This window comes from Mustela nivalis (genome assembly GCF_964662115.1).
Source record: "Mustela nivalis genome assembly, chromosome: 20".
Classification (NCBI taxonomy): domain Eukaryota; kingdom Metazoa; phylum Chordata; class Mammalia; order Carnivora; family Mustelidae; genus Mustela; species Mustela nivalis.
Genome location: NC_139039.1, coordinates 13,270,696 through 13,292,133, shown reverse-complemented (window position 1 = coordinate 13,292,133; position 21,438 = coordinate 13,270,696). Strand labels below are relative to the sequence as shown.

Sequence of the window (21,438 nt, the reverse complement as noted above, 5' to 3'; positions counted from 1 at the left end):
AAAGACTTATTCATTTGAGAGTGAGAGCACAAGCAGGGGGAGGGGCAGAGAGAGAGGGAGCAGCAGACTCCCTGCTGAGCAGGGAGTCAGAGGCCAAGATTGAATTCAGGACCCCAGCATCATGACCTGAGCTGAAGGCAGATGCTTAACCAACTACACCACCCAGGTGCCCCCAAATGAACCCATTTAATGTCCTAAGTATGATTTGCAGGAGGCAGTGTCCACTGAAGAAATTAAAACGGTAGGCTCAGGCCAGTCTATTGGAACATTTCAGGGGTCAGTTGCATCTTTTGGTGACAGAGATCTGACTGAAGCATCTAAGGTAAGAACTGTTAGGATCTGCTTCCATTCTTTTTAGGAAAACAACTTTGGTGGCCATGAAAATGATAAGCCAGAGTGGGGAGAATTTGTTGACAAAGAAAATGATTAAGATTAGGTTACAATAATTCAGTCAAAGAATAATGAGGGGCACCTTCATGCATTTTCAGTGGGAATATACCCTGCTTCAGAAAGGTAATTTGTTAGTCTTTATTAATCCTTTGGAAATCTTTGCTCAAAGGTACAATGATATAGGTCGAGAGGTGTTCAGTAGCGTAAAAACCGAAAAGTCCATTCAGATAACGTAGATTAAATTGTGATATAGCTAAGCAAAGTAATACTTTTCACCCAATGAAAAGAATTGTAGCTCTATATGTCCTACCATGAAAAGATGTCCACAATATAAGATTTTTTTTTGTAAGTTGCAAAACAAGGGGGAATTGGATGAAGGTAGTCAAAAGCTACAAACATCCAGTGACAAGATAAATATTAGAGATGTAATCTGTTACGTGATGGTTATACTTCACATTGCTGTATTGTATATTTTAAAAGATATGGTATGTTTGAAAAGTATCCTAAGAAGACTGAGGTTACTTTTCTCACTAGTCACAATGGTAAGGACTTGAAATCAGTTTTGAGAATATGAGGGTAAATAAAATGAGGGTAAAAAAGAGTGTAAATCCTAAAAGTTCTCATTTCAAGGATAAATTTATTTCTTTTCTTTTTTTTTATTGTATCTTTTGAGATGATGGATTAAATGTGGTATTCATTTCATAATATATGGAAGTCATTATGCTGTCTGTATACTTTAAAGGTACAGAGCGCTATATGTCCATTACATCTTCATAAAACTAGGGGGAGGATTGCAAAGTGGTATATGCAATATAAACTCATATTTGTGAAAACAAAAACAAACTTTTCTATTTGTATTCATATGAAAAAAATTTGTATCAAAATGCTGACAGTTGTCATTCTGATGAAATTATTAGGAGGCTCTCACTGTCTATTTTTTTTTTTTAGACTTGGATACAGTTTGAATTGTTTATAGTATTCAAATATTACTTTGTAATCTAAGAGAATACTTAAAACTTTCAAAACAGAGAGAGCTAGATTAAGGCAGAGTGGCAGCAGGCTTGAGAGGAAAGCCTGGAAGCTGTCACCAAATTAGATTGGAGGTGATTTGTTATTTGAGGGATAGAAGAGAAAAAGGGAGGGGAGAAAAAGTGGAAGGTGACACCAACATTTCTAGCGTGGCATGTTGCTTGTCTGATGATTCTATTAATAGAAATAGAGAAAAGACAAGGCAGAGGAGAATTTAACTGAGGAGGATGAGTTTGTGAGTTTCATTTTGGACTTGAGGTTGGGGATCCTGAAAAGGCCTTTGTACCCTTGCCTTGAACCATGCTACTTTCCTGCAAGTCATTAATATTTATGATGCCTTGGCCAGTGGATGTGTGTGTATGGTGGTGGTGGTGCTGGGAGGCAGGAGTTAATATTTTCAGAGATTAATGTTTTTACCTGTCTTGATCCTTTTACGTTCCTTTCATTCAGACCCTGAAATTACTGCTTGGAGGGAGGGAATGTGTCATGGCCTGTAAGGTTCAGGTTTTTTGGCTTATTTCCCTCCTCCAGCTTAGCCCCAGAAGAGAGAGACGATTCCTAACTGTAGGAAAAGTGAAATAACATGGCTATCCTGGATAATTTTTTTTTTTTTTAGATTCTAAAAAAAAAATTTTTTTTTAGATTCTAAAAAAAAAATTTTTTTTAGATTCTAAAAAAAAAAATTTTTTTAGATTCTAATTTTTTTTTTAGATTCTAATTTTTTTTAGATTCTAAAAAAAATTTTTTTTCTAATTTTTTTTTTTTAGATTCTAATCAATTGGAAAGGAGAGGAGTGTTTACAGGTTTGTGGGGAGAGCAAAGAAAAAGACTCGCACTCCATTCTTGGGTCAGGCTCGAAGGAGACAGTAAGATACCCGGCCAAGACCGTCGGACCCTAAAGAATAGGGTGGTAGGACCGTAATGAATAGGTTCACCTCGTTAACAGGAAGGGTGGCGGGCGAGAGGGGGATGGAGGGACCGATGAGAACAGGAGAATGACCCCTGACAGGAAATGACTGTGTATGCTGACACTGCTGGCTCCACTCATAGCCACCCAAAAGGCTCACATTGTTGCCCCAAACCATCAGGGGTCACCACACCACACCACAGCACACCATGCACACTGAGACCTAGCCTCTCCTCAGCAGTCAGAGAGGATGCATATTTCAGGACCCAAGGGTTCCCTCCGTTCTCCTGCTGTCTGTCTGCCCAGTACCCTGGAAAAGAAAAAAAAAAATCGCTGGGAAAAGGATCCTAAAAAGACTGACCGATGTTAATTTTCTCACCAATCCCCAAGATGAAGGATTTGAAATCAATTTTGAGAAAATGATGGTATATTTTTGAAGTATTTAAATTATGTACTGAGATTTTTGACCAGCTAGACCAGAGAAGATGGAAACTGTTCCAAATCGCAGAGCAACCAGATGTACATGTTCAAACAATTATGGCAAACACATAACAGATTTTTATCAACAGACGCATCGGTGAGCAAACTTATGACCTTGCCTCCTCATTCTTGGTTCTCATCAATACGTATACTCCATGCATACATGTGCATGTAATTCTGTGGGATACAGATTCTCCTTAGAAACATATGTATTACGAGTAAGAGCTGCATATAGCCCCAAGGTTCTGTGGAAAACCTCTTCTTTAATATTATAAAAATATACACTTGTTCTCATTATATCTCCAGTCATCACACACACTTTCATGATGATACACATGTGTTTCATACTGAAACTGAAAGGAGCAGCAGTAGTTAGATGGTTTTTAAGTCTCTTTCATTTGGGGGGGGGGGTTGGGGAACTTTGGCAAATCGGATCCGAATTATGATTTGTCAGTTGGCTTGCATGGCTTGTGTTTGAGTCAGTCGGACATAGTCACTGATCAAAACCCGGGAGCTCTCCAATGAGGCAAGACTGTAGGAACCTTAAATACACTATGTATGTAAAGTCAAAAGTGTGCTTCAGAGGTTTGAGAGCAGATGAGGACGTGATGGCTAGCCGTGGAGTTTGTAGTGCACCGCTGTGACCCAGAATGCAAAGTGCAGTGTGATGTTGCTGTGATGTTATGGCTGCTAAGGAGCCAGAATTAATGGACAGAACCAGGACCAGAAGGCTGGGACTGGCGTAGGAGCTCCAGTCCTGTTGTCATTGTTTTGGTTTCCTCAATGCCAAGTACATGCCGAGTGGGCGGCTGCAACGTGATCACGGACAGGTTGTTCTGTGCCACAGGTTCCCAGCTCCCGAGCTGGCCTTCCTTATAACTCGGGAAGAGGGAGAAAGAAGTGGGAGAAAGGGCACTGCATTATGGGGGAATATGGAGAGTGGAGAAACTTCTAGAGGAATTGGAATTTAGCTGTTAAGGTATTTCTGCTCCATACTCAGGTGAACATAGGTATTTAGTCAAGATATTTTTTATTACTTTGAATTACTTTTCAAATAAAATTTATTCAGATTATTTCAGAAATCAAGTCTGTTTTTCAAAAGGTTTTTAGGTAGACCTTATAATTTAGGCAGTTAGCAGTACTACTAATAATCTGTTGAAGTAAATTTGACATTGAAGTAACAGAATAATGCAATTTAAACTTATATCATAGCTTCATGATCCCAGAATTTTTAAAAAAAATTTTATTTATTTATTTGACAGACAAGAGATTACAAGCAGGCAGAGAGGCAGGCAGAGGGAGAGAGGAGGAAGCAGGCTCCCTGCTGAGCAGAGAGCCTGATGCAGGGCTCCATCCCAGGACCCTGGGATCATGACCTGTGCTGAAGGCAGAGGCTTAACCCACTGAGCCACCCGGGGGGCCCCAAGAATTTCTTTCAAAGTTGTTATTTTTTTACAGTTTTTTATTGGTGGTGGTGGCGGTGCTGGTGGTAGGTTTTTTCCCCCCAGTTTTATTGAAATATGTAGTTTATTCCTGTAGGTATGTAATTTATAATAGCTTATACTTTTCTTTGCATTTCAAAAGGACTTGATAATAATAACAAACACTGAGCATTTATTTTACATCCGACATTCTTCTAGGTACCTTTATTTCATTTATCCCGTGCCATAGCCTTAGGTGATAAGTGCTTTTTGTTAGTGCCTTTTGTTGAGAAGGTGACTGAAGCACAGAAAAGCTAGTTAACTTGTTCGAGGCCACACAGCTAGGAAGTAGCAGGCCAAGATTTAAAGCCAGACAATTTGGTTTCAGGATTTACGATCTTAAACACAAAACCACATTACCTCTTTTATACAATGGATGCTTCTGGAGGATGAACTGTACGGGTTAGAGGGAAGACTATCCATTTTTTCCCTTTTTATAGTCCTGTGTTATTCAAATTTATTTACAATAAGTGTGCTTTTACTTTGTAACTTGAAACCAACCAAAAGATATAGAAGAAACACATCGTTTTAAAAATAGTGCCGGAATGTCTATTTTGGTCTCTTTTTTTTCTTTTTATTTAATTTAAAAATGCTCCACATGAAGACAGATTCATGGGAAAACTTGGGACAATAATATTGTGACCTTTTATAAAGACAGAGAGATATGTAAAGAAGGCCATTTCAGGGGCGCCTGGGTGGCTCAGAGGGTTAAGGCCTCTGCCTTCGGCTCAGGTCATGATCTCAGGGTCCTGGGATCGAGCCCCGCATCGGGCTCTCCGCTGAGCAGGGAGCCTGCTTCCTCCTCTCTCTCTGCCTGCCTCTCTGCCTACTTGTGATCTCTGTCTGTCAAATAAATAAATAAAATCTTTAAAAAAAAAAAAAGAAGAAGGCCATTTCAATGACACTAGACTAAAGTCAAGTCATGGGCAACTGTTTTATAAAATAGTTTATTTTAGGTAATTCTTTGTGTTCCTGGACGTACTGAACTTTGTGTAGGTATTTATGCATATGATATATATGTAAATCTTTTTAATGGCTCCTTTTTATTTGTGCTTCTCAACATGTTTAAGCAAGTGGCATCTTCCCATATAAGGGGCAAAAGAATGTGGGGCCTGAGACAGGCTGACAAAGAGGAAATGCATCCTGTCTCAACAAGCAAGAAAAAGGGAAAGGAGAGTAAAAATTCTTGCAACATGTAGCTCTTTAGAAAAACAGAAAATGTGGCCATCATTTCTCTAACAGCAGTTGATTTGTCACTCCAAATGAAAGGCCTAGAAACACCCGGAGACTAGAAATGCCTCCCCTGGGGGCTCAGGCTCTATCTGTCAAACAGGGTAATGGGTCAGTGGAATCCACTGCATGATCTAAAAACTCGCTTCCAGTTCCGCCTTCCTCTGAAGCGCCCCTCCTGGGCTGCGGATACACGTGTCCAGCCAGAAGTATCACTGGATACAAAAAAAGTTGGTCTCTTCTTGGAGGATAGAATAAAAAGCTTTTTTTTTTTTTTTTTCCATGTCTATCAGTAAAACTCTGGGTGAGAAAACTAAGTTTGGTGATGGGGAAATAGTCCAGTTGATCTCTAATGGAACAAAATGTGGTACTCCAAGCCAAATTACAAATTTATTATATTTTATTAAAATATTTAACTCATTTATTTATTTGACAGAGAGAGGGAGAGTGAGCACATGCACAAGCAGGGGGAACTAGAGAGAGAGAGAGAGGGAGAAGCAAGCTCCTCGCTGAGCAGGGAGCCTGATGCGGGACGCGATCCCAGGACCCTGGGATCATGACGTGAGCCAAAAGCAGATGCTTAACTGACTGAGCCACTCAGCAGCCCCAAATTACATATTTAGATGGACGAGGGAAATAGTTATACTATTTTACTACTGCAACTCAAATAATATTTCCACATAGAAATGAGACCATCTGAATGGGACTTGGAATACCCAACCAGTGTATAAAATGCTCTAGAACTATTTTAATACCCCTCAAGGCCCAATTATGACCCGAAGATGTTGCTTTACTGATGAGCAGTACTAACTGAAGGTTTTTCTAACACATCCATAACCTCCAAACGTTTTCCAGCTCTCAGGGACTGGCAAGGCTGCCTCAGAATATCTCTTTGCCAAGACTTGTCTGCAAATTCTTAACCTTTTTTTGTGTGCCAAGAACAAAGCAAAATTGTTGTAAACTTAGCTGCTGTTGTAACATATGAACGGTCTTTTCTGAAAATGCAAATTAGACAAATAAGGATCATTACATCATTTGCTGCATGCGGTTACATTTGGCTTCTGCTATGTGTGTATATATTACTTTCATACCTAACTTGATATATTTTATAGTGCTTTACCATTTTCAAAGCACTTGCATATGGGAGTATCATTTGATCTTTTCTGAGACTCAATGTTTTTAATGTACTTCATGTTCAAAAACATTTGAGGCTTCAATTTATATGGTGTGTGCATCATACAACTAATGTTTTGATTATTGTGGTATGGAAAATTTTATTATATCCCAAACTATAGGTTATGCATATTTGGCAAAGTAAGCCATTGTTGATTTTATTGCCACATGAACTGGATTTCTGAACACTACCAAATACATCTGGGTGTTTCTCTTTTTAATACCAAAATATCATTTAATGGATGGTGGCTTGTGCCAGTATGTAGGAAAAAAAGTATTTTGGTCAAGTGGATTGCTAGGAAAGATTTGATAAGGCTTAAAAATTGGGATATACTGGGGGTACCTGGGTGGCTCAGTGGGTTAAAGTCTCTGCCTTGGGCTCAGGTCATGGTCCTGGGGTTCTGGGATCAAATCCAGTATCAGGTTCTCTACTCAGGGGGGAGCCTGCTTCCCCCTTACCCACTCTCTGCCTGTGTCTCTGCCTACTTGTGATCTCTGTCAAGTAAATAAATAAAATCTTTAAAAAAAAAAGGGATATACTGGAAACTTTGTTTTGAATGTATAGGTGACTAATAAACCCCTTGCTTCAAATAAAACTGTAGTTTGGGTTGCTCAGATTTTCTTTTATTGTTCTATAAGGAAGAGTTGTCAATTTACATTAGTTGTGAATAGAGAATTTATCAAGAATAGAAACTCACGGTTTTGTTTGAAAAGTGACTACTATACCCACCACGACAGGCAACGTATTCTCCAGAGGATTGGAGAGCCTTCCGAGAAGAAGACTGTATTGACGGTCTGGGGCAATAGGAGTGTATTTGAGTAATTCTATAAGTAAAAGTGGGTAGTTTGGGGTCAGAATACAGTCACACAATTTGGTCTAAACCTGTCATGCTCCCTCCATCCGCCTGCTCTCACCTGTTTGAGCTACAGGCACAGGCTGCCTGTGCGGTTACCCCACACAGCAATATGGCGGGAGTCTGAAGTGAGCTTGCTGTTCCCCAGCCATGTTGCCTCTTGTCCTGTCCTTGAATGCCCCAAGCCTCTCGCAGTTTTCTCAGTCTGGAGTCCTTTTCCCCATACTCTTCGTGAGATCCTACTTATCTTTAGGTCTCCATTGAAATTCCCTTCCTTGTAAACTTCTTCCTCTGTAATAAAGAAGTTTATTTCTCCCGTTAGACACTTCCAAGGACAGAACCTCCAAGTTGGGCATGAGCCAAGATAGAAGAGGGAGACTTTGCATGAGATACCACGCTTGGCAGGAATGGGACTAAGAGTCAGAAGCTTCATCAAAAAAATAATAATAAATAATGTGTTAATGTGTGTTTCTCAAAGGCCTTTATTTTATTTATTTATTGGGGGGAGATGAAAACTGTGTTAACCAGTGTCCTGTTCCTGGTGTGTGTATGTTAACATGTCTAGCTCTGTGACATTTACAAGGTTAAGGGCAGGCCTTCATAAAGCTTGAGATTTATTTCAGGAGATAACTAGAGGTTATCTAGAGATGTTCTATCTAGAACCATAGATCACCTTCTGTCTAGAAGAACATAATGAGGAGCTAGATCATATGACAGAGGGCTGGCCTGGATGGGGTCACTGGAGAGCTAAGATAAGATTTCCCACCATATTCACTTGGCTTAATACATGGTCATTCCTGAATTGCCCATAAAATAGATAAAGCAGAAATATGTGAACATCTTACCTTATAAACACAAACTCATCTAAATGGTCTGTAGCAAAGGTCCAATCCAGGACAGAGCATAGGGAAGGAGCGCAGGGGCTATCTGGAAATGAGACTCAGGACAGGGAAACACTGTGCGGTATAAAAAACCTGGGTGTCAAGATACAAGGAGAAGATGATAAAGGGAAAGGAGGCTGCCAGCACCAGATATAAATACTTACTTTCAAATTTCACAATTCTGTCCTGGGCCAGTGCTGGTGACAGATTTTCAGGTTTTCTTCTGAGGATTCGTTCTTCGTATCCTTTCCAGGCTCATTCCTTTGATCCTTATTGGGCTCACTGTTCAAAGAGCATCTCAAGGCAGAGTGAAACGACCGCATTGTCACCTGTCGTGAGGATGCTTGTTACTTCCATCGCCAGAACCTGCCAAGGCGGCTTCCCAGGGTCCCCGAGGCCCAAAGCGGCATACCTCTGAGAAAGTCCAGTGCCCGCATCAGAGACAGGGGAGATTTCTATTCTGAAATCTATAAAAAAAAAAAAATCACCTAAGTCCTTGCAACATTGAAATCACAGTGGTGGAGGTGACAAACTGACCTGTGGCAAATTTGGAGTAAGGATGGGAGTGAGGCACGGAGTTCCCATTCCCGCTGTTTAACTACCACCAAAATGTAAGTTGCACAAAGAGCAAGAGCGTAGGAAGCTGTGAGGGAGGGGACCGGAGATGCCCCAGGCTGTCAAGGACCAGAGCATTTGGGGACTATGGGACTCCACTGAGGACTGTGCTTTCCAGGGGCTGTTTCCATAAAGATGCAGAGAGGAGATAATTCACAGGCAGAAGGTTTTATTGGAAGCTGGAGGGGGGTGGGGAAACTGCCTCTATTTGTTAAAAGAATAGCATCCTATTTGGTGTAATGGCAGGAGGAGGAAATGCGGGGGGAGCAAAACCAGACAAACAGAAGAGTCGACTTTAAAGATACGACTAAGATTCGGTGATCATCGTAATTGTGTTCATAGTGAAAAATTTGGTTGACTTCATGGAGAGTTTGTTCAATGTACGAACTAGTAGACTACTGAGGATAGGTACGCTATTAAGTAAATCATAAATAAGTTTCTCATATCAGCCTTTTTAATACTGTGGCATTTTAAATAATGAGTGGTGCCATAAATATAACTTACTATAATAGCATTGTAATATTTTTTTTTCTCTTGAGAGTTTTTAGGTTTTGAAAATATTTTCCAGATCTGAAATAGACCCACGCCTAAAGACCCTTGAATGTTACCATATAATGTGGCTATTATTTTAGACTGAATTAAAGTTAAATTAGTTTTAAAAATTACTGAGCTCCTGGAGGTAACAGAAGCAGATAGAAATCTTGTAAAGGAAAGCAGGAACTGTTTGAAAAAAAAGACTGGTGTAGCTTTGTAATTAGGACTAGTTTGCTCAAATGACACTTTCACTTTAAACATTACAAACTTTTAAAATGTATTTATTTGATGGATGTCTCTTGCTACAAATTAGAAGCTGGCATTTTATTAAGCTAGATGTATCATTTATAAAGGATTTGTTTTGAGGAGATAGGCATTACCTTGTAGAAGCAAGTGGCTTCAGATAAGAATATCTATGAAAACAATCATAATAATGAGATTTCATGTGTGATTTGAAACAAACAAACAGATTTACACAAACCACATTTCCGCTGGGGGATCCTAAAATAAACTAACGGTAATGTGGCACACATGTGTGTTATTTTATTTACTGAATTTTAAATTTAAATATCTGATCTGGTGATAGAAAGGACACTTAGAGCTCTCTTTCCAATAACACAAGAGACCTACAGGATCCAATCAAAACCATAGCTTCACTCAAAGAGATTTGAGTGAAGAGATTTTTTTCAGTCCCCTTATTTGGTCGAAGGAACTTTGTCAGAAGTTCCCCCAAATCTTTATTTCCTTCTTTGTGCCACCAGGATTTCTTGTGCGTTGGAGACACAAAAGCAAAATATGAAAGGGGTAGATTTTTACTTCTATTTCTCACATTTTCCTAATTGTTCTGTTCCTCTTCTGCAGTGTTTGCAGTCACACATGTAACTACACACACACACACACACACACACACACACACACACACACATGCGCACACGACTTTTCAGTCTTCAGCATTCGTAGTCTAAAGAGTAAAAGTGGAACCAATGTGATAGAGTGTGTAATAGAGGGGGCTCGAGCCCTGCCTTGCCACTCAGTGGTGGTGTGAACTTGGATCAATTACTTCACTCAAGATCTTCACTTGCAAAATGGAAATGAGAGTGCTAATGTCATAGGGCTGTTGTGAAATTAAAATAGAATGATATATGTAAAGCTCTCACCGCAGTGCCAGAAATCTAGTAAGGAGGCATAAATAATATTTATTCTCACTACTCTTTTTATATAATATTATGTCATATGGAGATAGAGTGAAAATGTTATTATAGGCTGCATCTATATGACAGTAAAAACAAAGGGCTATATAATTCTTTTGGCTTTATTAGTTTAGGCTATATAATCCTAAAATTTTAAAAGATGAGGAAAATCAAGGGACGCCTGGGGGGCTCAGTCGACTTGATTTCTGTTCAGCCATGATCTCAGGGTCCTAAGATCGAGCCCCACATCAGGCTCCACAATGGGTGCGAAGCCTGATCAAGATTCTTTTTCTCCTTCTCTCTCTGCCCTTCATACCCTCACCTGTATGCATGCGCTCTCTCTCAAATAAATAAGGAAAATCTAAGTGATTGGTCAATTTGGGAATCAGATAGACCTATTGTAATCTGCTTTTTTAGTGCATAGTTTCCCAATATTTAATTCTGTAAATGCAGAAGCTAAGGCATGGAGATTGGAATTATTCCTGGTCATGGAACAAGTCCAGGGTGAGATAATAACAATGTGCCAATCAAACCAAGCCCAATATTCCTTATGGAAGTAATTAATAAAGAAGGCACTTTAAAGTGTTTACATAAGAAAATAAGTTGGGAAAATAAAAATGAAAGACAAAATAGATACACTAATATTTATTTCCATGAGAGAAATAATGAAAGATTAAGTCTAAAAAAATTATTCTTAATATTATGAATTAATAACCTCAACTTATGTCAGGTATTGAAGAAAAAGTTGATAACTTCAGAGATTTAAATTGAGTAAAAATATTTCAGGAGAAACAGTTTAGGCTAGTCTTTAAAATTTTTTTTAATTTTATTAAGATTTTATTAATTTGGAGAGAGAGTGAGAGAGAGCACAAGTATGGGTAGGGTTAGAGGGAGAGGGAGAAGCAGACTCCCCACTGAGCAGGGAGACATGGGGTTCCATCCCAGGACCCTGGGACCATGACCTGAGCCAAAAGCAGATGCTTAACTGACTGACCCACCAAGGTATCTCCAGTCTAGGCTACTCTTAAAAAAATAAATAAATAAATAAATAAATAAATGGATTCAAGCATAGCTTTCTAAAGAAGTTATGGAGTAAAAACAGGTCTTTTAACCTCCTCCATTAAAAGTGGTTCTGGGTGTGCCTAACTAAAATCTTCTTCAGTTCACTTCTTTCTCCTTCTTTTAGTTCATTTTTGACGTGACTATGAGAGCTGTTAGTAAATACATGGCAGACAGCTGGAAAGAGATTTCCTGAAATAAGGACCAAATGCTAAGTATAAATAAGTACAGTGCTTGTTTGAGTATGTTCAGAAGACAGTGTTGATACTCTACAAGGTTCACTTTATGGTGACCAAGTCTAAAAGTCCATCTCCATTATGAATATTTCCCATGTGACTTGGGTTTACTCCATTTCAGAGAGAATCAGTCCCGTCGGAGTCCGTGAAATCACCCAAGGAAGCAGAAGTGCGTCAAGCCTTGACCAGGGTCTTGGACTCCAAGTCCCCCTCTTCCTCAGCACTAACAGAGTGTACTAGAGAGCCATGCTATCTTGCTTGGTGTCCTCCACCAAGAACCCTTCTTGGATGCCCTTTCATTTACTTAAAAGGAACATTTCGTGGGCACCCAGCATGGGCCAAGCACTTTGCTCTGTAGCTCTACAAATGCTGCTCATTTAATCGTCATTGTGATTTTTCTCTTTTTCGTTCCCCCACAGCCATGTCTCCTCAAGTTTTCAACTTTGCTCCTACATTGCTCACTTGCCACACTGTTCCCCCATCCATTCTTGACTGAGAAGACTGAAAGCTCCGTACATTTCCCCATCTTAAGCAATTGCCATTTCTTGCCACCTTGGATTTTTTCTGTAAGACCATTTATCCTCCATATGCTTTTGTGTCAAGAAGAAAAGTTAGCGCTCCCTCTTTAAAGGCTAACCTTTCACGTTTTCTCCATGCCTTCACTCCAGCCCTCCATGGGGGGACCTTGAGCAGGAAGCCTGATGTGAAGCTCCATCCTGGGATGGTGGGATCATGACCTGAGCCAAAGGCAGATGCTTAACCCACTGAGCCACCCAGGTGCCTCAGTTTCTCCTTATTCTTTAAAAACAAAGAGACTCGAATCTTTCCCTCAAACCTTATTCTTCCTTGAGTTGCCACTCAGTTTGTCAGTTTTCATTGTAAATTTCTCAAAGGAGTACCCTACCTCAGAATTCTCAGCACATGCTTTGAGGACCTCTAGGGGTCCTGAGAGTGTTCAGGAAGTCCCCTTTGCAACTACCCATCTGCTTGATGCCAGATTTGCTACATCTACTTCAACCAAAACAACATATTGCAACAGATTGAATACAGAGGCAGATATGAGGACCCAGCTGTCTTCTATTAAGCCAGACATTTGACGGAGATTGACAAAAATGTAAACCAATGCTTTCTTCTCACTAAAATGATGTTCCTTTGGTAAAACAGAATAATTTTTTCAAAAAAAAAAAAAAACCTACGTTATTGATTTTATCTTCTAATGGACTTGGTATTATTTTGAAATGAATTCCTAGATTCCCTACACATTTCATCTGATTTACCATCGAAATCACTGGTTTTCTTTTTCTTTTTCTTTTTTTTTTTTTTTGAAGATTTTGTTTGACAGAGAGCTAGAAAGAGACAAATAGAGCAGCAGGCAGAGGGAAAGGGAGAAGTAGGCTTTCCACTGAGCAGGAAGCCTGATACTGGACCTCGATCCCAGGATACTGGGATCATGACCTGAGCCAAAGGCAGTTGCTTAACTGACTGAGGCACCCAGGCTCCCCTCCGCACCTTTTTTAAAGGAAATCGCGGGTTTTCAACTTCCATTTCAACCAGAAAAAATGCTTTCCACAAAAAGAACCAACCAAACAAACAAACAAACAAACAAAAGACCCCTCATAGTTACCTAGCTGGGCTGTACAGGTGGATTTACCACTAATGGCTTGATGTTTAGAAAAGAATTGTTTGATCCTTCTTCTATACCATGTATGTTTCCAAACAGAGGAAGGGAATCCCTGAGATGGCACCAGAGAGACTGTTTTCCTGGTGGCCCTAGCTTCCCCCAGTAGAGATCCAAGCCCTTAGAGGAACAGCTAATGAGTCCAGAGCCCAGGAAAGAAAGACAAGCAATGCTGCATTCCTTGAGGTAGAGTGAAGAGTCCAGAGCCATAGTTGCTCAGTCTTGCCCCAAGGCTGCCTCTGTGGAGCTGCTGCAAGTCTTTTGTCACAATTTTTCCAGACAACACTATTCTCATCTTAAGCCTGGGTTGTGTGTGTGTGTGTGTGTGTGCTAGATTGCCAGCTTTCTGACAACTTTCTTTTTTTTTTTTTTTTAAGATTTTATTTATTTATCTGACAGAGAGAGATCACAAGTAGGCAGAGAGGCAGGCAGAGGGGGGGTGGGGAGCAGGCTCCCTGCTGAGCAGAGAGCCTGATGCGGGGCTGGATCCCAGGACCCTGGGATCATGACCTGAGCCGAAGGGAGAAGCTCAACCCGCTGAGCCACCCAGGTGCCCCTCTGACAACTTTCTTAATTTCCTTATTTTCAGTCCGAGACCTCACATTTGCACTCCTCTTGCCTTGTGCCCCCAAACTCAAAATCTCTCTGCTTTAATTTTTAGAGAATAAAATTCCTGTCCCCCAGCTTGAAAGAGAAGGCTCCATGATCTGCTTTCCAAGGCCCTAGAGTAGATCTGTGTACCCAAGTTCTTCTTACTCATACTTTCATCCATTCAATCTGTCCCCCTAGCTTTCCATATACCTGTTGCTTCCAAATTTTATTATTATTATTTATTTTAAGTAGACTCTACTCCCAACTTGGGACTTGAACTCAGAACCCTGAGATCAAGAGTTGCAGGCTCTACTGACTGAGCCAGCCAGGCGCCACCTGGTGCTTCTGATTCTTAAGTTTCTGTATGGTTCTTCAGCAGGAATCCACTTTCTTCTTATTGGTTTCCTCTTTGATAAGGATATAGGTTTCAGCTTTTATGGCTTTATTGAGTTATTTATTACAAATCTGAGCTTTCTATCTCATAAAATTTTAATATATCAAGATATCTACTTCTTAAAAAAAAAAAAGATTATTTATTGGAGAGAGAGAGAGCATGAGCAGGGGGAATGTTGGAGGGAGAGAATCTCAGGCAGACTTCCCACTAAGATTGCGGGGATTTTGATGACCCTGAAATCAGGGGTCATAAAATCATGGGTCAAATCATGGGTCAATCTCATGACCCTGAAATCATGACCTGAGCCGAAATCAACAGTTGCTGAACTGACTGAGCCATTCAGGGGCCCCAGTAGTACCTACTATTTTTTATCTCTTCTAGCTTTTCTTTCTTTTTCCCGGGGGTTAATATCCATCATTTCTTTCTTCATCTTCATTTTAGTGGCATCTCAAGAGGTATATGATTTATCTCTTGCTTTTTAACAAATTACTATGAATTTGGCAGATTAAAGGGACACGCATACATTATCTCAGAATCGCTGTGGGTCTGGAGTCTGCATGTGGCTTAGCTGCGCCCTCTCATCATGGTGTCCTGTGAGACTGCAGCCCAGGTGCCTGCCAAGGCCTCTTTATGTGAAGCCTCAAAAGAAGTATCCGATTCCATGCTCCTGTCATTATTGGAAGTTTCAGTTCCTTCTGAGCTGTTGGACTGAGTCTCATTTCCTTAGTGACTGTTTGCCAGAGATCACCCTTGGTCCCTTGTCCCATGGCTTGCTCCATGTGTCAGCGCGTTTCATCAAAGTCAGCAATGGAGAGTTAGCTAGCAAAATGGAAGTCACTATTTTATGAAACTTAATCACAGAAGTGACATCTTATCACTTTTGCTACATTCTATTGGTTAAAAGCATACACTCAAAGTGAGGATATTACACAAGGATGTAAATACTAGAAGGTATCTTGGGGACTATTTCAGAGTCGACCTAGGGTAGACTGCACAGGTGATAAACACATGTGTTCAAATCTCTTTGTCTAACCCCATTCTTTTTCCCATTGAGCATATACCCCATCACTCCAATAAAACTGCTCTCCTTAAGGTCAGAAGTGACCTCCATCTTGCAGAAAGTCCATGAACTATCTCAAGACCTCATCATAGGCAAATAACCAGCAGCAACTGACCTTCTTGAAGCATTTTGTTCCCTTGGATTTGGGGGCACCTCACCTCTCTGATTCTCTCCCTCCCTCCCTCGACTCTGAGTCTCAGGCTCCTTTCCTCATTCCCTCTTTTCCTCCTGACCTGTAAGTGTTGGAGAGATGTAGGGCTCCATTCTCAGTCCTCTACCCTTCTGTAATTACACACTCTAACTAAGAAATGTAGTCTCATAAATGTAGATTCCATCTTTATATGGATTGCTCTCTAATTTGCATCTGTAGCTCTAAACTTTCTCCTGAGCTCCAGGCAGTGTCCAATTTGTATCTGCACTTGGGCACATAGACATCTCAAATGTAACCACCTAAGGCAGGATTCTTGATTTTCTTCCTTTTTTTTTTTTTTAAGGTTTTATTTATTTATTTGACAGAGAGATCACAAGTAGACAGAGAGGGTGGGGGAAGCAGATTCCCCGCTGAGCAGAGAGCCCGATGCGGGGCTCGATCCCAGGACCTTGAGATCATGACCTGAGCCAAAGGCAGAGGCTTTAACCCACTGAGCCACCCAGGCACCCCAGATTTTTGATTTTCTTCTTCTCCCCCAACCCCAATCCTGCTCTGCCCAAATTGATTCCCATTTCAATAAATGTCTCTCTCTTCACCTAATTGCTCAGGTGAAAATCTAATCGCCTTTCAATTGCTTCTCTTCTTTCCTTTACCCCATGCAATTCTTGCTTAGCATGTCCTGCCAGCTCCACCTTCAATGGATAGCCAGACTGGAATCACTTCTCCCCAGGCTGCTGTCACTCGGGCTCAGTCACCACTGTCTCTCGAGTGGATAATTATATTAACTTTGAACTAGTCTTCCTGCTTTCACTCTTTCCCTCTACAATCTGTCCTGCATTAGTAGTTAAGAATGATCTTTAGAAAACAGAAATCAGGGGCGCTTGGGTAGCTCAGTCAGCTAATTGACTGACTCTTAGGTTTGGCTCAGGTCATGATCTCAGGATCATGAATTTGGGGTTGGTGAGATGGAGCCCCGCGTGGGGCACCCTGCTCAGCATGGAGTCTGCCTTTCCCCTCTGTACCCCCCTGCTCATGGTCTCACTCTCTCTGTCTTTCAAATAAATAAATAAATAAAAATATAAATATACATATGTATAAATGAGATCATGTCACTCTCCTTCACAAAACTCCCCGATGACTTCATACACGTAGAATTCAATTAAAACTTCTTACCATGTCCTTCAAAGTCCACGAGATCTGGCCCTGCCTTTCTCTCTCTCTGGGGTCCTCATCTTCTACTGACATCCTTTTGTTCACACCCCTCTAGCCTCACTGGTCCATCTGCTGTTCCTCTCTTGTACCGAGCTTATTCCTGCTGCAGAACTTTTATATATATATGCTGTCCCTTCTCCTTGAGATGCTTCCTTATGATCTCAGCATGACTCATTCCTTTACATCATTGAATTCTCTGCTTAACTGTTCCCTATCTAAGGAAGCCTTCCTTGACTACGCAGTTGTCCAACAGCCAACCCTCTGTTCTTCTTTATCCTCTTTCACTGTTTTATTTTTCACCTATGACCACTTGGAAGTGTTGTCTGTGGTTATACGTTTAGTTTAGTTGTTTATTGCCAGAGTATGAGCTTTAGGAGTGTAATACTTTGTTTCAGTTGCCACTGTATCCCCGTACCTCAGAACAAAGCATGGCATGCGGCAAGCTGGCAGTTTAGTGTTGAATACGTGAACAAGTTATTAGAGAAAATTGAACTTGTAACTCTACTCATAGGTTGCCATGTGGTTCTTTTTATCTTTTAATCTTTTTATCTTTTGCTCTTTTTTTTCAGAGTAATTCTCCCTTTCCCTCAGCATTGAATAGATAATGGAGGAGCTATAAAATGTCAAGGCTTTAATTCACCACATGACTAGTTCCTGTGTAACTTCTTTTTATGTTTTCCTTTCTTTTTAAATTTAATTAGTCAACATATACTGTATCATTGGTTTCAGAGGTAGAGGTCAGTGATTCATCAGTCTTATATAACACCCAGTGCTCAATCCATCACATAAAGAAATTCCTTAACAATTTTTTTTTCAAGATTTTATTTATTTATTTGACAGAAAGAGATCCCAAGTAGGCAGGCAGAGACAGAGGGAGAAGCAAACTCCCCATTGAGCAGGAAGCCCAACCCTGGGTTCGATCCCAGGACCCTGAGATCATGACCTGAGCCAAAGGCAGAAGTTTAACCCACTGAGCCACCCAGGCGCCCTTCACGTGTCTCCTTAATGGCCATCGCCCAGTTGCCTCCACCTGTGTAACTTTCACTGAAATCTGTATTGTGAAGGATTGTGTGGCTCACTCCAAACCTGGCCTCCATTTACAATTTGAATAAAAACATGGCAGGCAGATTCTGCAACTAAATAACTGACTGACACATTTGACTACTGTAACTTTAGAGAATAATCCAGAGCATACCTTTTTAAGCACCATTTTCAATAATAAATTAAGATCTTTGCATTTTAGTCTGACAATGACTTTGATAATCATGTACTTGAATTTAAATCTATCTCACAGGTCTCTCAGCACTGATATGCAGTTCCATTCCTTCCTACTTCTCTCCTCAGTTCCGTATCCATTCCACATAGGAAGTTTCCTGGTAACCAGATACACAAATAATACATGTATAAAGTTGTTCTAATAAAAGTTAGGCTTTTTATTTTAGTAATTATTTTCATATCCCCAGACTCTTAACAGCCATGGGATATTTGGGGCTTAAAAGTCATATTTGGGTGCTCACTTCGGCAGCACATATACTAAAAGTCATATTTGGGAGGGTTGCCTGGGTGACTCAGTTGGTTGGGCCACTGCCTTCGGCTCAGGTTGTGATCCCAGGGTCCTGGGATCGAGTCCTGCATCGAGCTCCTTGCTCAGTGGGGAGCCTGCTTCTCCCTCTGCCTCTGCCTGTCTCTCTGCCTGCTTGTGCTCTCTCTCTCTGTCCAATAAATAAATAAATTCTTTTTTAAAAAGTTTATAAAAAAAGTCATATTTGGGAGACACTGTCTGTGATTCAGTAGAAATTTAGTGCCACGGAATCCTAGGGAAATTTCTGAAAAGCAAATCTAGAGAAAGGGAGAAAAAGCAGGAAATTGAGAATATTCTGTAATCTGCTGCAAGATTTTCCTAATTCAGGAGAAAAAAGCCGTAGTCACTTGTAAGTACGTCTAAGAAAGCCATCATACTCTATATATGCTTCTTTCTACTTTTCTAAAATTTTTCCCTAAAAAGTAATTAAGCACTAGTGCTTAATTAGTTTTAAATGAGAGATTGCTCTGTTAATTTAGCCAAGAATAGGGAAGTTTCTTACTGTTTCTTTGCCAAACATTTTCAGTCAGAGTTATTAAAAGAAGAATCTAAAAAAGGGAAACTATGCAAGTGGAATTAAAAAAAATTTCAAATGTTATTGGGACAGTGTAAAATGATACGGAGTGATCAAATATCTGGAAACATTTGAAACTTTTGGAATGGTTTTAGTTTTACTTAGGGTATTGTATAGACACCGTCTTAGGTAATTTTTTAAGATATAGGATTTTAAAATTCTCAACTTTAATTTATGCATTTATAAAAGGAAAAGTGAAAAATAATATCTACCACCTAGAATTATAGTGAAGATTAAATGACATTGCGATATGTAAAAACTTTAGCTCAATGCCTGGCATACAGGTCAATACCAGATAAGTGATTGCCAAATGCAAATAAAATTCTCCAAACAAAATTATATTTTAATAGAGTGACTATAATATATGGACCCATACAAGCACATTTGAGAATGAATAAAGGTGCTATTCAGAATTACACCTGATATCATATGTATAAAACAGCCACGGTCATGTGTGTTTGTGTGTTTTACCAATAATCATTATCATAGCCAACAATAAGCTTTCTCTTTTTCAGAAACAAACACAAGACAAGCAGAGACTTGATTCAGTTGTATACCAGTAATTCATCAAAATGTCAAGAAATTATGTTTCTTAGGCTTATGATTTAATCAGAGGTTGTGTTTACTACAGTAAAAATCACCCAAGATTCTTCAAATAGGTCCACAAGCTAAGTTGGCTTATATCCACTCTTCTTATATATCAGAAAATTCCCCAAGATTTTACTGTCTGCCTGATTGAAGCTATTATGTGTTCCAAATGTTTTGAAACTCCTTGTTTTTTTTCTTTCCAGAAATGTCCGTGCAGTTAAGGTGCCTATGACTTCCAATCAGAAATTTAAATGGCACTTAATGAGAACAAAACATGTTTTCACTTGAGATGCAATTAAACCAACTTGGAGAAACAGGGTGTTTCTAACTAAGGTGAAAACAGCTGTGTTTATCAAGCTCCTCTTAATGATATTAGGATTTCTCTTAGAAACATTTGTTTAAGATATATCATTTTCTAAATTATGCTATTTTCATTACAATTTCTTTTAAGTCACATTGTTTCCTTAAAATACTGATCATGTATTAATAGACATTTATGAAGAGTTGTTTATAAAGAATTGTATGTAGAGGGTTTCCCGGCAAAAATTTCAGTTCATGACTAGATATCATTTATTCATGATTATGGTAATATTTTAATTTTTAAAATGCCTTAAGAAAGAAATAATTTATGCATAAATTTAAAAATTTTCCCAAAAGGCACAAATTGCAGATAATTTTCATAGTCTAGGAAAAATATTTCCATATGTTGCTCATTTTTTTCCATGCTTATTTGTATGTTTTGGCATTTTATAAATACAACCTACGTCTTAGTTTACTACATGGTGGCGTGACTTCCTGATGTTTTTCTAAAACCTAAAAAAAAGAATGCTTCCATTTTCACATTTAACATTTTGTCTTGATTTTCACAGTTTAGGTCCATAACATTGGGAAAAATAATAAATATTTTCTTATGTGTACCTAAATGCATATATACAAACAATAGAGGAAATACGCAATTTCCGAGGAAAATAACATTTGAAGACGTCATTACCAACAACAACAACAAAAACATTATTGCTGTTAAGAGCTTGACCTTGAAAGTATAATCCTAAGCTCCTCTGTTTAGAAGTAGCATGTAATCAGGATATGAAACTCTAGAAATTTAAGTAGCATAAGAGTGACTTAGATTACTTATGTAGCTCTAAGACACCTTAATTTTAGGCTAGATCTACATTGGGCAATTAGTTAAATGTTTTTATGGGTTAACAGATTCTAGTGAATTTAACTTGAATAGTTAACTGTGTGTTATTTTCTTCCTTTGATATACTCACAGAACAGACTTTTAGAATCATGTAGAAGCTGAGATAATCTCTTTTGAATTCATGTAGTGTTATTACCATTACAATTCTTTAATCCAAAATAATGATCTTAACTTTATCCAAAATAATTACCTTAAATCTGATACACTTAGCAATTTTAAAGAAGAAATGATTAGGATGTATCACAACTGAACACTATAAATTAACTAAACACCTAACAAATGAGCTCATTTATTATCCATCAAATATTTTCAATACACCTAACAGACCAAAAGTGCTTAATTCAGTAC

General features: G+C 39.3%; 1 protein-coding gene and 1 long non-coding RNA gene across 5 annotated transcripts in view; one reads left to right on the top strand and one right to left on the bottom strand.

The window, feature by feature from the left end:
• Nucleotides 1–21,438, top strand: part of NRG1 (neuregulin 1) — a gene marked incomplete at its 3' end in the record, with an annotated part of 1,102,492 nt that overhangs the window by 843,883 nt on the left and 237,171 nt on the right. The window lies entirely within an intron of this gene.
• LOC309855132 lies at nt 2,216–17,273 on the bottom strand. The gene is made up of 5 exons (XR_014306632.1): nt 17,107–17,273; nt 8,590–8,754; nt 8,390–8,471; nt 7,606–7,835; nt 2,216–2,636 (listed from the first exon to the last, which is right to left on the bottom strand). It is a non-coding gene; the product is annotated as an uncharacterized lncRNA (long non-coding RNA).